The sequence below is a fragment of the Protopterus annectens genome, chromosome 4.part1, assembly GCF_019279795.1.
Source record: "Protopterus annectens isolate FY-2018-M chromosome 4.part1, PAN1.0, whole genome shotgun sequence".
Lineage (NCBI taxonomy): Eukaryota > Metazoa > Chordata > Ceratodontiformes > Protopteridae > Protopterus > Protopterus annectens.
Genome location: NC_056734.1, coordinates 288531985 through 288553958, shown reverse-complemented (window position 1 = coordinate 288553958; position 21974 = coordinate 288531985). Strand labels below are relative to the sequence as shown.

The 21974-nt window shown below is 40.6% G+C and overlaps 1 protein-coding gene across 4 annotated transcripts in view; it reads right to left on the bottom strand.

The window, feature by feature from the left end:
- Positions 1 to 21974, bottom strand: part of NLGN1 (neuroligin 1) — a 2101123-nt gene that overhangs the window by 1874131 nt on the left and 205018 nt on the right. The window contains exon 1 of one of the 4 annotated variants that reach the window (XM_044070137.1): positions 16873 to 16912. The exons of the other annotated variants lie outside the window; for them this stretch is intronic. The gene's annotated coding sequence lies outside the window, so the exon portion shown is untranslated. Of the gene's footprint in view, positions 1 to 16872; positions 16913 to 21974 lie in introns of those variants that run through there. 4 annotated transcript variants of the gene reach the window in all.

Sequence of the window (21974 nt, the reverse complement as noted above, 5' to 3'; positions counted from 1 at the left end):
GTAAGGATTGCAATACAACAAGGTGGGAAAAAGCTACAGGTAGGTGATGCAGTGACTAGGGGCAAAAACTGAAGCAGAAGATACAAATTGTGGACAGTGAAGAGGAAAGAGTACATTGGTGAATACTATCATAAACATCAAGAGGATTAAAGGTCTTTGTACGAGTGATAGTACAGATAGAGAGTGAACATGTACTGCAAAGCTAGACACAGAACTTAGACTTGGTATGATGCGGGATGAGATAACCAAAGTGGCAACTAAGGGAGAGAGGAGCATATATGTTGTGGTGCAGAGAGGTATCAGTGGTCTGTTAGAGGAGTCAGCTGAGGTAGCAGCACCAAGTTCCTGTGAGATGAGAGAGACATCAAGATAGGGAGTCAGAATTTTCATTCTTGGAAAAGTTACCTGTACCAACAGACAGCATGGTGAGGAAGAAGGTGATTTGGCAGATTAACTATTGTCTGTGGCAGTGAATAAGCAAAAAGAATTTGAGATTAGTAGAAAGCTCTGACAAGACCATGTGCTCCAGCTAAGCCAAGAAAAGAACTATTACCTAGACATAAGTTGGAATGGTACCGAGCATTTACAGTATTATAAAGGTGGTATGGGTGTAATATCAGCAGCAAAGGGGAGAAAGCAGCTAGTCACTAGGCAGGAGGACAAAACACAGAACATAAACTGAAACAAGGATGGCTCAGAGCATGATAGGGTAGTATTACTAACTTTTATTTTATTTTATTTGTTAACCAGGTAAGTGAACTGTTCCATCTGCATCCCTTTTCAGTCATGACACATGCCACAAGGGCAAGTATAAACATAATGTATGTATGGGCAATTCAATGCAGCTAGTCAGCCATCATGGTTTTAGGAAACTGAACTGACTAGAGGAAACAGCTCAAGTATGCACAGGACCTTCAAAATTTTACACAGACCATGGCTTTAAGTCAAAACGGAACTATATACAAATGTGAGAAAGATATCAAAACACTAAGCCACCATGTTTCCTAATAAAAAGACTAAGATGTGAATATGAAAAGAAGATGAGAATCTGCAGTGGGTATTGTTCTAACCACAGAGATGAGAATGCAACAAGAATGGGGGGGGGGGGTGCACATGAAGAAGTGGGGATATAGATTGTTTAGGAATGACAAAGAGGTTTGAGATGAAAGTGGGCTATGACTCTACATAAAAACAGTGTCAAATGTTAGAATTTAGAGACTTTGACTAGCACCATCCAACAATGGGTGCAGATCAGTGAGGATTACTTCTTAGGATAAATACCCTAGTGGTTATTGGAAAGAAAGAAGGGGTGGCTGGTGGACTGATACAGTGTTTTAGTCCAAGGATCTCTCAGTAGAACAAAATGTGAGACTGAAGAGGGAGACAGAGAGACAAGAGACAATTATCAGTGTCATAATATTCTCATGAAATGGAAAAGTTGGTGCTAACTGAAATCTTGTGCTATGACTGCTCCTTACAAAAGTGCAAGTCTAAATCAGAAAGGACAGACATCTGGGGCAGTCCTGAACAAGGAGTGAGTTTGGAGTGAGTCTGAAATGTCCAGGCAATTTAGCAAAAAGGGAACATGCCACTCCATGGTTTACAATTAAGGTTTAGAAGTCAAAGAAAAATATAATAGTGTGGAATTTTATGAGACAAGATTATGTTGAGGTGATGGAGAGGACCATAGATGTGTTAGGTGTCTGATGCCAAAATAAAGACGTGACCAAGCTGTATATATTTGTTAAGAAAAATTGAAAAGCCTGTAGGAAAAATCTCTGGGGAAAGACTTAAAAATATGAAATGAAGAGAAGGTCATTTTGGCCATGCAGTGGTGCAAGGCTAGCAATATGTACAAAGGAATGAGCATGCGTGAGGATGAAAGGAATAGGCAGACAGGTAGTGGGGGCAGAGCACAGTCTAGCAAAAGAATGACAAAGGAAGTAAGAGTAACAAAGGTGTAATTTAAAACAGTAAGGAAAGAATGGGTCATGAAGGAAACAAGGGTTTTTTGGTACAAAACAGATAGAAGAAAAAAGTGAGATGCCGAGGATTACTATGAATGTGAAGAAGACAATAAAAGACAGAAAAGATCATAAGTATGAACAAATGCTGCGTCCTCAGTTTTCAATAAGAAAAGAGGGTTGGGAGGGTGGCCTAATGGTTAAGGTGTTTGCCTTACAAACACAAGGTGCAGGGGTTTGAGTCTCACAAGGGATAACTGGCTAAGCTTAAAATGGCTCGAAAGGGCAGTTAGCTTAGTACTAACCTATGAACCTATGAACCTAAGAGGGGGCAGGTTGTTTCACTGGAAGACATATAAGGAAAAGATAAGAAAACTGTTGTTATAAACCAAGACAAGGTAGCAGTAGGTAGAACGGGAAAAGGATTTGCTAAGGAAAGATAAGGCAATGAGGCCAGACAGGCTCTCTGTCAGGGATCTAATCCATCTAATTAAAAGCATGCTGGTATATCCCCTGGCAGAGAACTTCAGCAGATCATAATGAAGGCTGCAAGAGTGGCAACCTTCTATAAGATGTTTATGGAACAGTCCGGGAAATTATAGGCCTGTTGCCTAATAACAGGGGCAAAGAAAGACATTCCATGAGACAAGCTAGTTGCATCCATAGACAATGAGCTTCAGCTAAATAACTAGTATGATCACATGACCAGAAGAAAGTGGCACTCAACGGTGATACAGATTTAACACTGAGACTGCCTGGATTTCAAACAAGATCCTTGAATTACTCTTGCACAGCAGAATGCAGAGAAACTGCAGAGTGTTAAGAACTGGGCCAAGAAATACAAACTTTGCTGTGGTGTGGACAGCCAGAACTGTGGTGGTAAAGAGGACATCAAAATTATGGTAAATGAATCATGGAGTGAAACAAGAGTCTGTTTTGGGTCCATTACTCCTCAAGTTTGCTCATTTCAAACATTGTTGGGGGAAGAAAGGACAGGACAAGCCACTTTGCTGTTAACACAGATTAGTTCAGCACTAGAAAAAATGGGAAACAGTTAAGAAGGACATGGAAAGGATGGTCAGGCAACCAAAGCACAGCGTGTTAAGTTCAGAGAATGAAATTCTACTCTTTTTGGTTCCAGTAACCATTTAGAATTATAAGCTTTATGGGACTGAAACTAATGGTAAAAGAGCAAGAGCAAGACCTGTGGCTATTTATCACAAATGGATTAGGCAAGCAGAAGAAAAAAGGAGGCCACTAAAGAAGTGAATGGGACATCAGGATGCATCTTCTAATGGACAGACTTCAAGCAAAAACAGTAATTTAATGCGGCAATTTTAGGGCACATTATGAGTATGGAAAGCAGTTTTGCAGGCATACCAATACACGCTATTGTAAACAGGCAGGAGGAAAGCCACAGAAAGAATATCTGAGATGGAGAAGAAAAGGTCTGACTACAGAACAAAAAAAAGAAAATGGAGTTCTTCATACTACAGACCTAGAGAGAAAGGATTTACTATAAATGATCAAGTCAGTCAGATTAGGAAAATGTGTCTTGAAAAAAGAATGAGTGGAATGGCAACAATGTAGGCAGCAGAATGAAGGAATTAACCACTCTGTGGTTCTGTGAAAGTACGTCATCACAGAGAAAGTAATGGACAAATGGCATGGACTATCAGAAAAGATGGTTAAAACTGAATCTATCTATGAAGGAAATGAACAGCCCATGGAACAGGTGGAAAACAGACGAGCAGTACAAAGTAATGCATGGGAGATACAATGCTAGTTGTACTTAAAAAGTAGGATAGACAAGGCAAAAAGTACAGTTGTGTACACTTACCATAAATGTAGATGGTCGAGTGTATTCACTGTTGCAGTCATCACATTTGGGTTATCGGCCTGCAAGTAGCCCTCAGCCGTCCTGAATACCAGAGTCTTGGATTCCTGCATCAGATGCTGTCTCTTCTTCCATGACGTCAGGTCGTCAGGGGTATAAAACATGCAGCCGACACCATTACGTCAGTTTTTCTTGCCCCAGATGTCAGGTGCCCCCACAATGGGAAGCAATTATATGTTATGGTAACCCCTCCAACAAAAAGCAAATACACCAGAAAGCTTAAATACACCAAACAAGAAGGAAAGGTAGAGCCAAGAGAAGTCAGGGGGCTGGAGGGAGGGTAACCAGGACTGCAACAGTGAATGCACTTGAAAATCTACATTTATGGTAAGTGTACACAACTGTACTATATTCTTTGTGTTTCACTGTTGCAGTCATCACATTTGGGTTGATTTCCAAAACTAAGGAAGGGAGGAGGAAGTTAGAGAGCATTAGGGCCAGCTATTAAGCCCTGCAAGACTGCAGTGGCAAAACCAGCTCTGGATTTAGAAAAAATAGGCATGTGGTAATACTTGGTGAAGGTATGTAGAGAACTCCAGGTAGCAGCTTCTAGGATGTCCCTGGTAGGGACACCTCTGAGAACGGCTGTAGAGGTAGATGCAGCCCTGGTGGAATGTAATCTTATCCCCTGTGGGGTAGGTTTTCCATGGTGCTTATAGCAGAAATGAATGCAATGGGCTATCCACTTAGAAATGGTTTGCTTTGAAATGGCCTTCCCCTCTGCCCTTGCAGCAAAGCCAACTAGCAGCTGTTCAGATTTTCTGAGAGGCTTAGTCCTGTCCAAATAAAATCTAAGTTGTCTGTGCACATCCAAAGAGTGCAGTATTTGTTCTCCTTTGCTTTGTGGATTCAGGAAAAAGGTAGGCAAATTAATGGACTGATTAAAGGCCACACTAGACACCACCTTGGGCATAAAGGAAGGAGTGGTCCTGAGGGAAACCCTGTCTGCATGGAAGATAATGAAGGGCTCCACTGCCATGAGGGCCTGTAATTCAGACACTCTTCTTGCTGAAGTGATGGCTAGGAGGAAGGCTGTTTTCCAAGAAAGGAATTTCAACTCTGCAGTTGCAGCTGGCTCAAAAAGAAGGAGAGTGAGCTTTTCCAATACAAAGTTAAGGTCCCAGGCAAGAGTAGGGGCTCTCCTAGGGGATCTTAAATTTTTGGCCCCTCTGAGGAATTGCTTTAGCGGGGGGTGAGAAAAGAGGGGTGGTTCAGTATTATAATGTGCTGAAATGGCAGAGGCATGAATTTTAATAGACGAGAAGGATAGGCCCTGGTGGAGCATTTCTGTTAAGTACTGAAGAATATGAGGTAAGCTGGGCACCGCTGTGCCCATCCCCTGAGTCTGGCTCCAGGAACAGTATATTTTCCACTTTTCAGCATAGGATTTAATAGTACTAGGCCTCCTTGCCTCCAGAATGACATCTAGCACCTCCTTACTGAGGGATGCTATTGGAGAGCTCAAGGAATTAGCCAGGCTGCAAGGTTTAGGGTTTGAAGCTGAGGGTGCAGAATCTGGCCTGCCTGCTGGGACAGCAGGAAAGGGGTCTGAGGCAGGTGCCATGGTTCCAGCAGTGTTATACTGCTGAAGAGGGGGTACCAGTGCTGGCGTGGCCAGTCTGGTGTAATCAGTATTGTCCGTGGTTTGTCCTGTTTGATGTTTAGCAGAACCTTCGAGAGGAGAGGCAGAGGGGGAAAGGCATAAACTGAGAGGCTTTCCCAGGTAAAGGACAGGGCATCCACTTTTCAAGCTTGACTGTGGGATGTCCTTGTGCAGAATTTGTCCAATTGGTAGTTCTGAAGGGAAGCAAACAGGTCTATCTTTGGGGTCCCCCCTTTGTTCCTCAAGAGGTTGAATATTTTTGGTTCCAGTTTCCAATGGTGTGGGTCCATACGATTTCTGCTAAGGTCGTCTGCCAATGAATTTAGCTTGCCTGGCAGGAATTGAGCTTGTAGGTGCACTTGGTAGCTCAAGGCTGTGTTCCACAGAGCCATACCTAGTCTGCAGAGAGGGTACAAGTGGGTTCCCCCCTGTTTGTTTATGTACCACATAACTGTGGTGTTGTCTGTCTTTACCAATAATTGTCCTGGAAGAATGTGGTCCTTGAAGGCTGTCAGGGAATTCTGTACAACTAACATTTCTTTTTGGTTGATATGCAGGTGCATCTGTCTCGGGTTCCATTTGCCCTGAATGCACTGCCCTGCCAAGTGAGCCCCCCATGCATAGTCTGATGCGTCTGTTGTTAGGGTTTGGGCAGCAGGGGGTAGAGTGAAAGGGAGCCCCTTGTTGTGGTAGCAGGCCTCTGCCCACCAAAGGAACTCTGTCTTTATACAATGAATTATAGGAATCATTGATTCCAGGTCCTGAGAATGTTGACACCATACGCTTTTTAGATACCATTGCAGTTTCCTCATATGCAGTCTTGCATATGGAATTAGTAGAATGCAAGATGCCATGAACCCCAGGGCTTGCAGAATTTTCCTTGCAGATAGCTGGGTCTTTGTGGCCAGTAGTTTGAAGTAGGTTGTCAAATAAACTTGTTTCTCTGGAGTGAGGAAAGCCGTCTGGGAAATTGTATTCAAACTTGCTCCCAGGAATACAATTTGTTGGCATGGTACTAGGTGAGATTTCTTTTCATTTATGATGTATCCCAGTGAGTTTAGAAGTTTCTTTATGAATGCCAGATGTTTTAATAGCAATTCCTGGCTTTCTGCTTGCATCAGACAATCATCCAAGTATGGGTATATTTGAATATTTCTCTGTCTGTAAAATGCAACGGCCGGAGCTAGACACATTGTGAATACCCTAGATAAGCCAAAGGGAAGTGCAGAGAACTGAAATTGCATGGAGCCTGCCCTGAAGCGTAGGTATTTCCTGCAAGATTCCCTTACTGGAATGTGCAGGTAAGCTTCCTTTAAGTCTAAGGTTGCCAACTAGGCATATTTGCCTATCATAGGAAGCAGCTGTTGAAGTGTTAGTATCTTGAATTTTGGGATTACCAGAAAAGTGTTTAGAATAGAGAGGTCCAGGATAGGATGCCAGGAGCTGTCTTTTCTGGGTACCAGGAAAATCCTGAATAAAAACCTTGTCCCTTTCTTCTGCTGGAACAGGTTGAATAGCCCTGATACTTAAAAGAGAGAACCTGCTGTTGAGCCTCTGCCCACTGATTTGGGGGTAGATCTGGCCAACCGTTTGGGGTTGGTAGGGTGTGGAAGTGGAATCTGTATCCTTGGGAAACTATATTCAAAACCCATTTGTCCTGGGTAATGAGTTTCCAGTTTTTTGCATGCATGGCGAGCATTCCTCCTAAGGGAGCAGGCAGCTGAGCAGGGCTTGGAAGGATTAAGGTTAAGTCATTGTGCCATTTTCCCATATGGGGGTGTCTTACTACTCCCTGCTTTGAAGTGGGAGCCCCCCACTGCTTAGGCCTGTATGTAGCCTGAGACTGTAACCTAGGTGGTCTGCTGTTCCTGGGATTGGACTGAGAAGGCCTGGAAGAGGCTGGAAAGGACCAATTATTTGAAGGCCAATGCCTACTAAATCTGGGAGACTGTACTTGTAGGAAATCTTTAACAGTTTGCATAGATTTAGCTTTTTCCTTCATCTTTTTGAGGACTTCTTCTGCTTTGTTGCCAAACAGGTGGTCTTGGTTTAAGGGAGCATCCAGTAATTTAGCTTTAAGATGATCTGGTAAGTTTTGCTCCTTAAACCATGCATGCCTTCTAAGTACAGACTCAGTGACAGCAGCCCTGCAAGATGCTTCTAAAGAGTCAAAACCACATTGCAAAGTACGTATACCAACTTATTCTGCAGAATGCATTAAATCCTGTAATTCTTTGTGTTCAGCACAGTCAGGAATCAACATCATTTTCTGTTTAAGTAGTCCCATAAGGATATGCTGCTGGTACTTTAACATATGAAACCGGCAATTTAAAGCCCTAATGGCCAAAATAGCAGAAGTATATACCTTCTTATCCCATCTGTCCAAGGCTCTAGAATCTCTATCAGAAGGGGTAGGGTTTCTGGTAGCAGTAGCCTTAATGCCCTTTGGTCCTTGGGAAATGGTCTCTGGATCAGCAGTAGGATTCTTGAAGAGGAACTTGTGAGAGTCGGGTACTCTGTAATACCTGTCAGGTTTTCTGGAAGCTGGAGGTAAAGTGTCTGGGGAAAGGCTAGATTCCAAGAAAGCATCATCCACAATGTCCAGAACAAGCGGGATAGCTAAAGGCCTGTGTTGAGGGAGGAGTAAGAATTCCCTAAGCCTCTTTTTGGAGTCAGAGTAATCCCGGCTTTCCCAGCGGAAATGCTCCCTAAGAGTGTGTGCAAGGTTTCACCAAAAGAAAAATCTTCTGCAGGGGAAGTAGAGGGAATGGAATTCTCTGCATCAGAATCCTCATAGGTAGATATGGGCAAATTGTGATAATCAGAAGAAACAGAAATATCAGATTCCTGATCAGAAGAATCAAAAGGAAAATCAGTTCTAGGTCTCTTAGAGGGGCAAGGCTGGCTTCCCCTAATTAAGGTAATAAAGGTCTTCAGCCATTCTAAGCATTTTTTTTAGGCATATGGGCCTGAGCATGCGGTTTGGACATCGGTTTTCTAGGCGTGGGTCGAGTTTTAGGCCTGGATGAAAAAGATGGCGTCAGTTTAAAATGAAAGTCTGTAGGCCTGAATATAACCTCAGAAGCCGGTGCCTGAACAGCGGCTCCGGACCCATCCAAGGTAGAGACATCCGCAGGTTCCGTAGTCAAAGAAGCATCTCGCAGCATACCTGACTCCGAATGGGTCTCAGTAGAGGCCTGCAAATCTGAAGTAACGGGTATCAGGGGCTGTAAAAGTGCCTCACTGAGTACAGGCGGACTGGCGACTATCTTAACGGAAGTGTCGTCGGCAGTTTTGGACCTATGCAGTCTGTCTCTGTCTTTATCCTTACATTTTTTCAGAATATCGGTAGTCGGATGGCTTACCAAAGCCATTTTTGGATAGTTATACCGAGTACCAAAATAATTTTCTGCAAATATAGATCAACGACAAATAGGTCGGGGGTTGAACAAGGCACAAAACCAACAGCGAGGGACGTCGTTGTCTGGGCCTAAGCAAGGAATGCAGTATGAATGAAAATCTTTATGAGGTATTTGCTTTCCACAGGTAATACAATTAACTTTTACTGACATCGGTTAAGAGCAAGAAAAGGGATCCCCAATGGGGTACTTAGCTTTTTTGAAGACTTAGGTTCTGAAACTCGAAAATGAAAATTTCAGGAGTTGGCCTACCGGCACTTGCGAACTGCTTCTGCTTCAGGCACCATGCAGCAAGAAAGACTGGTGTAATGGCATCGGCTGCATGTTTTATACCCCTGACGACCTGACGTCGTGGAAGAAGAGACAGCATCCGATGCAGGAATCCAAGACTCTGGTATTCAGGCTGGCTGAGGGCTACCTGCAGGCAGATAACCCAAATGTGATGTTTACAACAGTGAAACATGAAGAACGTGTACAATTGTGTAGGCAAACTTACTGTAACAGTAGACGTTCTAATGATTGCTGCTGCAGTAGCCTTAGCTATATGGGTATTATATCTTGCCAAGGATATAACAGCCATCCAGCTTCCAATTCAGGGGACCTTCCATGTGCCCAAACTGTCAGGCAGTTCAAGCTAAGCTGATTAAAAGACAAGTTTAAGTGCCAAGCCCTTCAGAGCTTTCCTGCCAACAGACAGACAGGAGGCCAAACCTTGAAATGAGAATGTTAGTAGGAATAATAAATAAATAAATTAACCCTGGCATTAACAACACACCAAAAATAAGGAGGATGGAGGAGGGTACTGGCTACTGCAGCAGTGATCATGTAAACATCTACTGTTATGGCAAGTTTACTTACACAGCTGTACTGTGTTCATCATACTGATCACTACTGCAGTAGTCTTATCAATACAGGTAGATTACCACAGCTAATTACATTTTGGAGGTGGAAGAACAGTCCAAGAGCCCCAGGAGAATGGTCCTTACAAAGCTTGATCTAGACGCAGAAAAGGAATCAAGCTTATTTTGTTTTATAAAAGTATGTGAGGACAAATTTGCAGCTTCTAGAATACTTTTAGAATTCAACCCTTTCCAAAAAGCCATAGATGAAGCCAGGACCCTAGTAGAACGGGGTTTGGCTTTACCTGGAATAGTTTTGTTGTGGTGAGTATAACAAAAGGTAATGAACAACTGATCCAAGGATCTGAAAGATTTAGTTCTGTCAAGATAGCACCTCAGCTGTCAGTGAACATCCAAGGCATAAAGTGTTCTTTGTCCCTCATTTTTGGATTCAGAAAAGAAAATGGGACAGATGGGTAGTTTGTCTTAAAGTAAACTCAGACACTACTTTAGGCATAAAAGAAGGATTCACTCTCAAGAAACCCTGTCCCTGTGGAAAATAAGATAGAGTTGACTAACCATAAGAGCTTGCAACCCAGATACCCTTCTTGCAGCTATCAGAGCAATCAGTAAAACTGTTTTCTGTGTTAAGAACATTAAGTCAACCAGGTTAGTTTGTTCGAATAGTCCAAGTGTTAGCTTCTCAAACACAGAATTGAGATCCCAAGGATGGGCTACTGTTTTTTGTGAATGCTTCTCATGCAAAACCCCTTTTCAAATGTATTTTGGCATGAGAACGCACTGAAAGAGAAGGATCCATGGGCAGATATGCTGAAATGGCAGAAGATGAACCTTGTCAGAGGCTTAAGAAAGGCCATAGGATAGCAACGCACACAAATGTTGCAGAACCAGAGAACAGCTAGCCCCAAATGGGTGCTGGTCGTGTTTTTGGCACCAACTAGAAAACCTTCTCCATTTGCTAATATATGATTTTCTACTAACAGGCTTCTATGCCTTCATTATTTCCTGCTGCACATCCTCAGTAAACATGTGCCTAAAAGGAATTAAAGACCCTATCATCCTGGCAGTCAATTGAAGCTGAATGATGTCACATTGAATCGAACACCCCTGTTCTTGTGTGAATGCATTCACTCTGTGAGGAAGCTTGTGGTAATTCCTCCTGGCCATTTCCTAAAGAAGGGGGAACCATGGTTTCCTGGACCAGAAGGGAATTACTACAATGACCTTAGGGAATTCCTTCTGAATCTTCAGAAGTACCCTGAATATTAGTGGAAAGAGTGGAAACGCATACAGGAACAGTCCTGCCCACGGTAAATAAAAAGCATCTGTCTTTGAGGCCTTCTTGCATGGAGTTTTGTAGGAGAATCTTGCTAGCTGATTGTTCAGAGAGGAGGCAAAGAGATCTATCTGAAGATGAACCCCTGATCTAGTTTCCATTTATGAGAAGTCTGTCCTAGTTCTGCTCAGTTTGTCTGCCACACAGTTTTGGTCTGATGGAATGTGGGCTACCTGTAGGGTGAGATTGTGCTGTGAAGCTATAGTCCAAGATGGATAGTCTGCAGAGGGAGTACGATCTGGTTCCCCTTTGCTTGTTGATGTACCACATGACTGTGGTATGGCCTGTAACAATCTGAAGAGATCCCAGGGTGCAAAGATTATTCAAAGAGCTGTGTGTCTTGATCAGGGAAAGCATTTTTTTCTTTATATTTATGTACTTGCATTTGTCCCTGGTGTCCCATACACCCTTGTACCTTTATACGAACTGAAACTGCTCCTCAAAATAAGTCAGATGTGTCACTGATGACTGACTGCTATGGAACAGGGACAGAGAAAGGGAAACCTGGATTTAGGGATATCTGTTGTCTCCACCAAATGATTTCCCTTTTGACAAACCCCAGTACTGGAATCGGAAAAGACAAAGGACATTGGTGCTGGGACCAAAAGACTTCTGATATCCCTGTATCTTTCTCATGTGCAGTCTTGCCAAGGGTATCATGAGAATCAAAGAAGTCATGAGATTCAAAATCCTGAGTTATTCCCTCAGAATGAACAAAGTCTGAGTAGAAAAACCCTAGAAATATTTCTAGATATAGAACTATTTTTTTCCTGAGAAAGAAAAGGTCTTTGAACGGTGGTGTTTAGTTGACATCCCAAAAACAAAATACTGTGAAAAGGAGTCAAGAAAGACTTTTGAATGTTCTCTTGGAATTATCATTTGTAAAAGTAATCTCTCACCCAACAGAGAGTCCTGACACTTTGGGAAAAACTATGCAAAGGTAAGCAAGTCATCTGAGTATGGATAAATGTGGATACTCTGTAGCCTGCAATGAGATATAACTGGAATTAAACACTTTGTGAACCTTATTGGTGCAGTGGATAGTCCAAAAGATAAGACAGTGAATTTAAAATGTGAGCCAGACACATAAAACCCAAAGTCTAGATGACTAGGAATGTGATGATAAACATCTTTTAAATTTAGTAACACCAGGAAATTTGAAAGAGAAAGAAGAGGTAACAGGTTAAGGAAAGAAAGTTCCAGAACTAGTCTTCAAGCATATTCCTTCTTTGGCACTAAAACATACTTGAACAAAACCCCTTTCCCACCTAGGAAAAAGGGATCTGGTTCTATCACTTCCTGGGACAGCATGTGATGAAAGACTGGTAGAAATAAAAGAGTCTGGTTTGCAGGATGAATATTTACCCACTGCAAAGAAGAAATTTCCTCCCACTGGCATCGGCAACCTTAATGAATGATCTTCAGAATCAGTTTGCCTGAAACTGTCTGTTGCCAAAAAGAAAAGTACAAATTCAGACTATTGAGTCATTACCATATTTCTGATGGAAGAATAAAAACTAGTTACCTCGGTTGGAGATGGGAAAAAAGTCTGTTAAATAGTCATTCTGACTTATTGGACTGTCCTTGGTTTTGGGAGTTTCCAGAATTCTTCTTGAAACCCAATTGCCATTTCTTCTTCAATGTTTATCTGCATTTGGTTGAGACTGTATATTCTACTTCTTACCACAACTGGATGAGGAGTCAGAGAATCCCTTGGAAATTTTGGAAAAGGAGGGCCAAAAGATCTTAGAGATTCCCTGAATCATCGTATTCCTTTCATCATACTTTTTGATCACCTCTGTAGCAGAGGGGTCAACAACTAAATCTTTATCCAAAGAAGAATTTAAAATCTCATTTTTAACATCATCTGAGAGGTCCTGAAAACACACCCTTACAAACATCCTCAAAACAGTAACAGTGGCTATAGCACTGGAGAAGTATCAACAGAGTTACACACACACACACACACACACACACACACACACACACACACACTGTATACAATGAGTAGTGACTTGAGCAATAGAAAAAAAATGAAATTATTTAAAGCAGATTTTTCCTCACAAGAAAAAACTGCAGACAAAACATTCCTCATATTTTAACAATTAGTCAGGACAAAGATTAACATATCAGCCTGACAATTCAAAATTCTGAAAATCAAAGTTCCAGAAGCATATACATGTTCCCCATACTTAATTACTTTCCAGTCCTTATCAGAAATAGTAGGACTGTAATTAACTAAGTGTTTAGCAGTAGAAGGATTAACTAAAGCTATAACTGCTGGATCAGGTTTGGGAAGACTGTATAAAAAAAAAACTTAATGACTGAAGAACATTTTATATCCTGTCTGCCTTTTTAGGGGGAGCTGGCTAACTGTCAGGAAAATTGAAGTCAGTAACACACATCCTCCAAATGTGACAGAGCTGGAAGAGGTGCAGGTTATGGAAATTCCTTCTGTTTTTTTAGGAACTGAGAAATCACACACTGGTACATTCTAGAAATACTTTCAGAGAAAGAGACCCCCCCCCCCCCTTTGCAGGGAGAGTCAGAAACGTGAGCTCTCCTCTGAGTCTGAATCAGAAATCCGAGGAGAAAACCCTGTATCTGTTCCTTCACACTTTGGTCCAGATTTAGAATTGTGAATCTGTTCAGGAAAAGAGGCATCCCTCTTTCTTTTACCAGAAACTTTACAAAAAAGAATCAATAGCCTGAATTAAACCCTAAGCCAAACCCAGTAAGCTACTCTTGTCTTGTTTGATGAGGAGTAGATACTTATTTAGTTTTCTGTTTCTTTTTGAAAGGAAAAATGGGACCGTCAGTGTTATTAATGGCAGCAGCTTTCCAGGGATGTAACCCCTGGTACACAATAGCTGTAGGTGTTACACCAGTGGGACCCAGGGTAAAATATGAGTGGTCTGAGGTCTAACTAATTGCCACAGTAGAGGAGAGTAGAGAATATTTCCTTCTTCAGCAATGTAGTGCGATCTCGAAGTTGGTATATTTAAGTTACGGGGGGGGGAGCCCCCTGCTAACAGTTTAAGTTAAAGTGTTTGTTGTGTTTTATTTATTTATTTTACATGGTTTTAGAAAGTCGATCATATGGTCTCGTCCATATGAAAGTCGACTCTCTGAACAGTCAACCATGTAAAGTAGACCCACATATATATATATATATATATATATATATATATATATATATATATATATATATATATATATGCTTATATATGTAATATATGTGTGTGTATCATATGTGGATCTAACGTGAAAGTGAGATTCATTCATTTGGGAATCCCAAGTCAGTACCACTCTGGAACTGGAGTTTAACAAGTACTCATCTTGCATAAAGTAGGGAAAACTAATTCTGGACAGGCTCATAACCCACTACAAGGTCAGCACACATGTAGGCACAGATATGCATGCACACACAGGCACATACACTCATAAAGACATACACCTATATATCAGTTCACCCTCTATGGGAAGCCAGAGGAAACATGAATCTGTAAATGATTGAAACCACAAATGTTCATTAACAGTGATAACAAATGGCTCTAAAGTTACTACGCATTTTACAAAATATAACTGCATCCATAAAGTTCATACATACTCAACATGCTAAACACTCAACAAACTGACAAGAATTCCATAATTTTTGCAAGATTTACGTTAGGAATGTTTTATTTAGCATTTAAGACGAAGTGTACAACCACAGTTGCATTTACTATGGTTGGCTGAGGCTGCATGCATCTAACCCATCTTTCTGACAAGACCTGCATGACCCTAACAACTTGATTATAAAAACCGTCAAGGCACAGACTTACAGCTGTATGGGTCCTAATCAGATTAACATATATCAGACTAGAAATACAAACAACTATGTTCTATACCCCCCGAACCTCTTACTTTATTATTCTTCACTGACATGTGGCTGCACATTGAAGAAAAAGCAATCAATAAGATAGTAAACAAAAATGATTGTTCTTTCTCAATGAGGCTGTGAGCCTGGAGATTTCCAACAGTCTGACGGGGATTCTGTACAGGTGGAGTGAGACACCTTGAGCAGTTATGTTCAAGCAAATGTGACACAAGCAATTTGATATTGATTTAATGAATGTAAGCCAACACAGTAATTAGGAACAGAACTTACTTTGCTGTTAACTGAAATTCAGTACAACATTTTTAGAGATTTGAGCTGTCTGTGTCAATATAGTCTATTTCATATCAACCAAAGTAATAGTAAGCGAAAGGAACTACTATTGCATTATATAGCAATTCTATTTCAGATGCACTACAGCTGTTTTGGACAACAGAAACACTCTGAATTTCTAACATTTCATTATAATAAATTAAATTAGCAACAACGATGCAGTAACTTCAGAAGTCTACCTATAATGGATGTTTTGCTTGTCTGTTGGGCAGTTGTGTTTGTGGTAGAGCGGAAGCTTGCACATAGTATGTTCTACAGATGGCTGCAGTAGTTATGCAGGCATGCGTACACAGTCCATTTGGTATTGTTCTGGTTAGTGCACCTCTATGAATGTGCTATAATTTCACAGTGCAATACTACAATACAGAATAGCCATCTCTTGAGCTGTGTTAGCGTCACTTTTGAATCTCTGTAATTTCATTTGTATATGAACTTCATATGAGCATGTTTTTGCACAGAAGTATATTGCTTCTGCAACACTGTTATTTTGTTATCCCTGAATCATACAGTGAGATTATTAAGGCTTTGTCCATGCCATACATAGGGCTTATCATATCTTTAAACCAAACTGCGGTAAACAGTGCATTAACAAAACCACATGGAAGCAATGCAAGCATTATTACAGTTACTAAAAATAAGTAATAGGTTATTAAAACTGCATGTTCAGATGTGGATAGTTACTTTCTCAAACAAAAAACAGCGCAGATAACAAAGCAGCCTTAATGTACATTATGTTTCACTTTATTAAAGCCATAGCCAGCTGCTCTCATATAAAAAGAAACTTTTATAACTCACAATGACTGACATTAAGGAGGACAGGTTAATGCATAATTCTGTACCATTAAGAAGCATGCCCAGTTCCTTCTGTCCTTCCTTATTAACTAATATCAGTAGTCCGTCTATGTTGAAATGCCCCTTCGTCGATGCAATACAGGATCTGGAGAATGAAGTGACCACCACTCTCATGTTCAGCTACATTTGGAAATAACAGACCCTCTTAGGCTTCCAATTAGCACAGCAATACTTCAGAGTCTTGGTTGATAGGACATGTTGGTATACTCTCTTCTGCTCCTTTTTGTCTGGTAACCAGTCCAAGTTAATGAATGAACCTTTAGTTTTCACTGAATATGGTCATGTATGTCACTGTACCTTAGCAAGAAGGTATTTCACAGCTAAGCATTGATAAACATCAGTAATTAGTCTTCCTATTAGTTATGTGGTTAAAGAAATATGGAATGCTGATGGGCAAGCAAAAATCTAAGCCTTCCCTGTATGTTAACCTCTGGGCAGTGGCAAACGTATGTCATTAACACACAAATTATCTGTGGAAAAGGACAACATTCATATAAATATATAACACTTTTGTTTTTCTCTGCTTTTCTAACAAAGGAATACAGACTGGGAATTATAAAGAAAATAGGTATGCACTTGTAAATGGTTGAAAAATCATACAGAAACTATATGTACAGCACTGATTCTTGCAGATGAACATTACATATAACTGTCCACACAAGTTCATACATTTTAGTGGAAAGTACAGAAGAAAAAATAATAATGAAAGAAAGCTGCAGTTGCATACTTACACAATGAAATTGCTGAAGAGGTCATGGTTGCTTATGCTATGAGTAAAGGGATAAAAAGGAATGGTAAGAAAAACAGAGGATGATGAATTTGCTTTTAATGACTACAGTGAGCCATCCCTGTACCTTAACATACATTTGTACTCATTCACTGCAAATATCTTAGGTGACCATCCCAGTTTTAACGGATGTCTTGCACTACTTTTATATTAAATAAATGATTAAATAAACACATACACATACATAAACACACACACACACACACACACACACACACACACACACAAGCACACACACAAACACACACACAAACACACACACACACACACAAGGAGCAGACAAATACATGTAAAAGGAAATTTTAAGCATGCACAAAAGTATAATAAAGCCAGACATAAGGCAAACTGCTCAACCAGCACTAAATAATAGCTCGGGTAGCTTCATGGAGGCATCTGAATGACCCTATCAAATCCTTGTTACATTTTTTGCTATTTAAAGTCCTGGGACTGTATTATTCTGTTTGTACAATTAAGGCTATTTCTTTGAAATGCAAGGTATCCACATAGGCACTGGGATCTATGGGCTTGAGGATCAGTGACCCCTCCAGTATTCAAAAAAGTGGAGTATCACCCATCCACAAATAATGTATATTTATTTTAAAAAGTACTTGTTCTTGTCACTAGTAATATTAAGTCTAACACTGTTATAAGGGGTCTATATTATATGCTCCAAGAAACTTTTCTTCGAACACGTAAACAGCAAAAGCTTCAAACCGTGAATGGCCACTTCCGCAAATTTTTTCCTAGAGAAAAAATTCACTTGGCCATAAACACAAAAACAAACTTTAAAACCCTAATCAAGTGGGGGGCTTCACCCCCCCCCCCCCCCACACACGCTGCAACTAAATATACCAACTCCAAGATCGTTCTACATTGGAGAAAAGGGCAATTCCCAATAACAAACAAGAAAATGTTTTCACAGGGAAAAAATTCACGGAAGTGGCCATTCGCACTTTCCAGCGTTCACTCTTTACGTGTCAGCATTTAAGCGTTCGAAGATACTCTTCGAACTTCTAATATAGACCCGTTATAAGCAGCAGCATTTAGAAAAGCAGCATTTTAAATGGTGGCAAAAGTAGCTTCAAATTCATTTAGCAGTAATATATATATATATATATATATATATATATATATATATATGTGTGTGTATATATATATATATATATATATATATATATATATATATATATATATGTCTTGCTTTAAGAAGTTGAGAGGTATGTACAGCATTTCACAGTTATGTCAGTACAGTAATCACTGCCACTTACAACTCAAGGATTACATTTGTTGCTGTGTTTGAAGGCGAAATTGCTGTTTCACTATACTTTAAAACTGCAAATGCACATTTCTGAAATAATACCTAGCTATCATTTTAAATAGCTATATAGAAGCAAGTCATTCATATAATTTGCAGATGAATTCCTTTTTCAACATCCTGAACATTATATTAAGGGGTCAGGTAAACTATAAGCAGCATTAACTCCAGCAGTCCCACCAACTTTATAAACCTCCACGGCTTCTCCAAACTCATCCAGGATGTGACTAGAATTGATAAATGCTCCCACAGAGAATCTATTTTAGACTGGACCCTCACTAACAAGTCATCAGCAAACTACCAAGCTGTTTGTCTCCCAGATAATATAAGCGATCACCTCCCCAGGGTCTATGTTATATCCTCAAACACTTAAAAAAGGGATTGATCGAACTTATTTTTGCGAAACTGCAAAATATCGAAGCAGCAGAAACTCTAATTTTTTCCTAGGGAAAGAATTCAATTGTCCGTTTCTGTTGCTTCGGTATTTTCAGTGTTATGGTGGAAAGTTATGTGGATGTATGTGTTAGGGTGATTTAGGTGAGTTAGGGTTAGGGCTCGGGTTAGGTGTGTGTGCGATTGAGTGGACATGAGGGTTAGGGCAGATTTAAGTGAGTTAGGGTTAGGGAGTGGGTGAGGTGAGTGTGCGATAGTGACAGACCTTAGGGTTAGGGTTTGGGTTAAGGTAAGTGGGTAGTTAGTGGTGTGTGCATAGTTTAGTGTAGGGTTAGGTATCAGATTTTAGGTGTATGTGTGTGGATTTCTGTTTGTTTGGTGTGCTTGTGTTGTGTATATGTGTTTTGGATCAGCAATTTTTTTTTCCTGGGAAAAAAAATCGCTGATCTGACAGTTCGAGATTGTAAGCTTTCGCTTAAATTAGGTCGATCAACCAGCGTTCGCTTTTTTAAGCATTTAATGATATAATATAGACTCACCTCCCCACATACCTCCTTAGACACAGTACAAACCCATGCAGGCAACCACATATCCAGCTTATCCATAACAAAAAGCAATTCAATGCCCAAGCAATCTGCTCTGTGTTACAACTATTGTAACTGAGCACCCCTAAAAACCTTACCCCTAGATGCAGCAGTACATTTTAACAACACCTTTCTTAATATCCTCACTAGATTAGCCCCCTGCAGATCTACCCATCTAAGAAATCACTATACACCTTGGCTCAAAAAAGAGACCAACATTTTACTTAGACAAAGAGATGCAGCCAGGTCACACTGGAAAAGTAGTAAAAATCTGAAAAGCCTACAACTCTACAAGGAACTAAGAAAGAAAGCCAAATCTCAAATAAAATCTGACAAAATAACTTATTACACAACTGCCCAACAACTAAACCATAACAATCCTAAAAAATGTTGGTCATCCATAAATCCAACTACTCCATCCAGGTAATACCACTACCCCCAAATCAAATCTAGCAAGAACAACCAACAGTATAGCCTCACAATTTAACACCTTCTTCACAAACTCAATATGCTCCCTAATCAACCCTCATCAAAACACATCAACTATCCCAACCACTAATAATCCCACTAGTAACAACCTCTCCTTTAAACCAGTTCCAACCCACACCATCAAAAATGTACTAAAAAAAAAACTCAGGCCCACTTCCCTAACAGCAAACAACCTACCATCTGAATTTCTAAAGATAGTGGCAGATACCACTGCCTTCCCAGTTGCCTTCCCAGTCTCAATCCTAATTAATCAATCTATCCTGGAAAACTACACTCCGTTAAACTGAAAAATATCATACATTATTTCCTTGCACAAAGGGGGCAATAACACTGAACTACCTAATTATCAACCCACTGCCATTCCTTCACCCCTCTTCAAAATACTAAAAAATGCATTCATACCCAGCTCTTGAACCACCTACTTACCAATGACCTTCTATCTCACACCAAACATAAATTTCTCCCACACCACAGCACCACAACTGCACTCCTTAGCTTCACTGACACTGTAAACCAATATAGAAACCAAGGTAAATATGTCTCATCAGTCTTTTTGGATCTGTCCAAAGCCTTTGATACAGTTTTCCACCAGAAACTGCTCATTGAGCTCACCTGCCTTAACCCCAGCGAGTCCTCCCTGTCATGGTTCCACTGCGACAGCAAGCTGTCAAATGGCAACATGAGCTCACCACTCTACTTCCTGTCAACACAGATGTCCCTCAAGGGTCAATACTTGGCCCCCTACCTTTCTTCATCTTCACCGACCAAATACACAAGTCCACTTCCCTTGCCTCAGTCATCCAACATGCAGATGATTTTACCCTCATCTGTACTGGGTCTACTGTACAACAATTAGAAATAAACACCCACAATCCTTCTCTTAAGTAGAAACCTGACTAGCCAAAGACAAACTTATACTGAATCCATCCAAAACCAAACGTATGCCCTTCTATCCCAAACACCACCACTATATCAGCAATCTCCCAAACTAAGTTACTAGGTGTAATTATCAATAATAAATTGAAATTGGACCTACACCTAGCTTGAACCATTAAATCGACTCACATCAAACTAGGTTCCCTATATAGAACCAAGCCTTTTCTCACTAATCAAACCCTACAAAATATAGAAAGAACTCATTTACTATCCACACGACATAGAAAGAACTCACTAACTATTCACACTACTCTATGCCTCCCCCATATTTACTAAGCTAAGCAAATTTGACCTCACCAAACTTAACTCCTGCTACAACAAAACAGCAAAATTTGCCACTAACTCCACACATACCTCCCACCTCTGCTTATCCATACAACAGCTAAAATGGCTAGAACTTTCCCATCTATTATCCTATAATCAGTTCAGCTCTGCCCATAGAATTGCATATCAACCAGAAAAAAAAACCCTCCTGCACTACAATACATGCTTCTTCCACACTCCACAAATATACAATTCCAGTCCTCTCAAAAAACCTCCTTAATATCAATAAAAGCAACAACAAAGCTGGAGAATCCCTCTATTCTAACTATATTTCCAAGATCTGGAACTCTACTCCACAAAATATTGTAGACACTTCCAGTCTCCCCCAGTTTAAAAAACTCCTAAAAGAACACCTAACAAACAACTGGCTCTGCTCTTGTTGCTACCCAGGCTAACTGCCCCATACCTATTTACCCTCCTTACTCCCCACTTTGGCCAACAGCACACCTTCTCCATCCCCATTCTCAAGACTCCTGCATATCAGTATATTACTTACCCCCTTCCCCTCACCCCCCCCACTATCCTTACATCACCCCTGTCTAATCCACCTATCTCCTCAACTGATCTCTCTAGCTTCTTACAAACACTAACACTATACTATGGGCAACTCCTCTACTATATGTATGAATACCTACTTATCTGAATATTATATTATACATAATTAACCAATGATTGTGCATGCTACTGCATTATAAACTGTATGATTGTGAACCTTCTGATCTGAAGTAGTTTACTTCATTTGGTCTTCAACCTGTGGGTTTCAGATCCACAACGGATCTGACACAGACGCCTTTTCCAGCTATGGATCCAAGCTCCAAGCTCCTCCCCTTATTCATAATGCCCCCTGTCTCCCTTCTCCCTTCAGATCTCATTTGCTGCCAGCGTTGGTACAAGCGTGGCTCCAAGCTCCAGTTAGTGGGTCGCGTAAATGTGTAAATACTTTGTATTTTTTATCCTATTCTTTACTTTATATCTTTCCTTTCCTCCCTGTGTCTGTGTCGGACA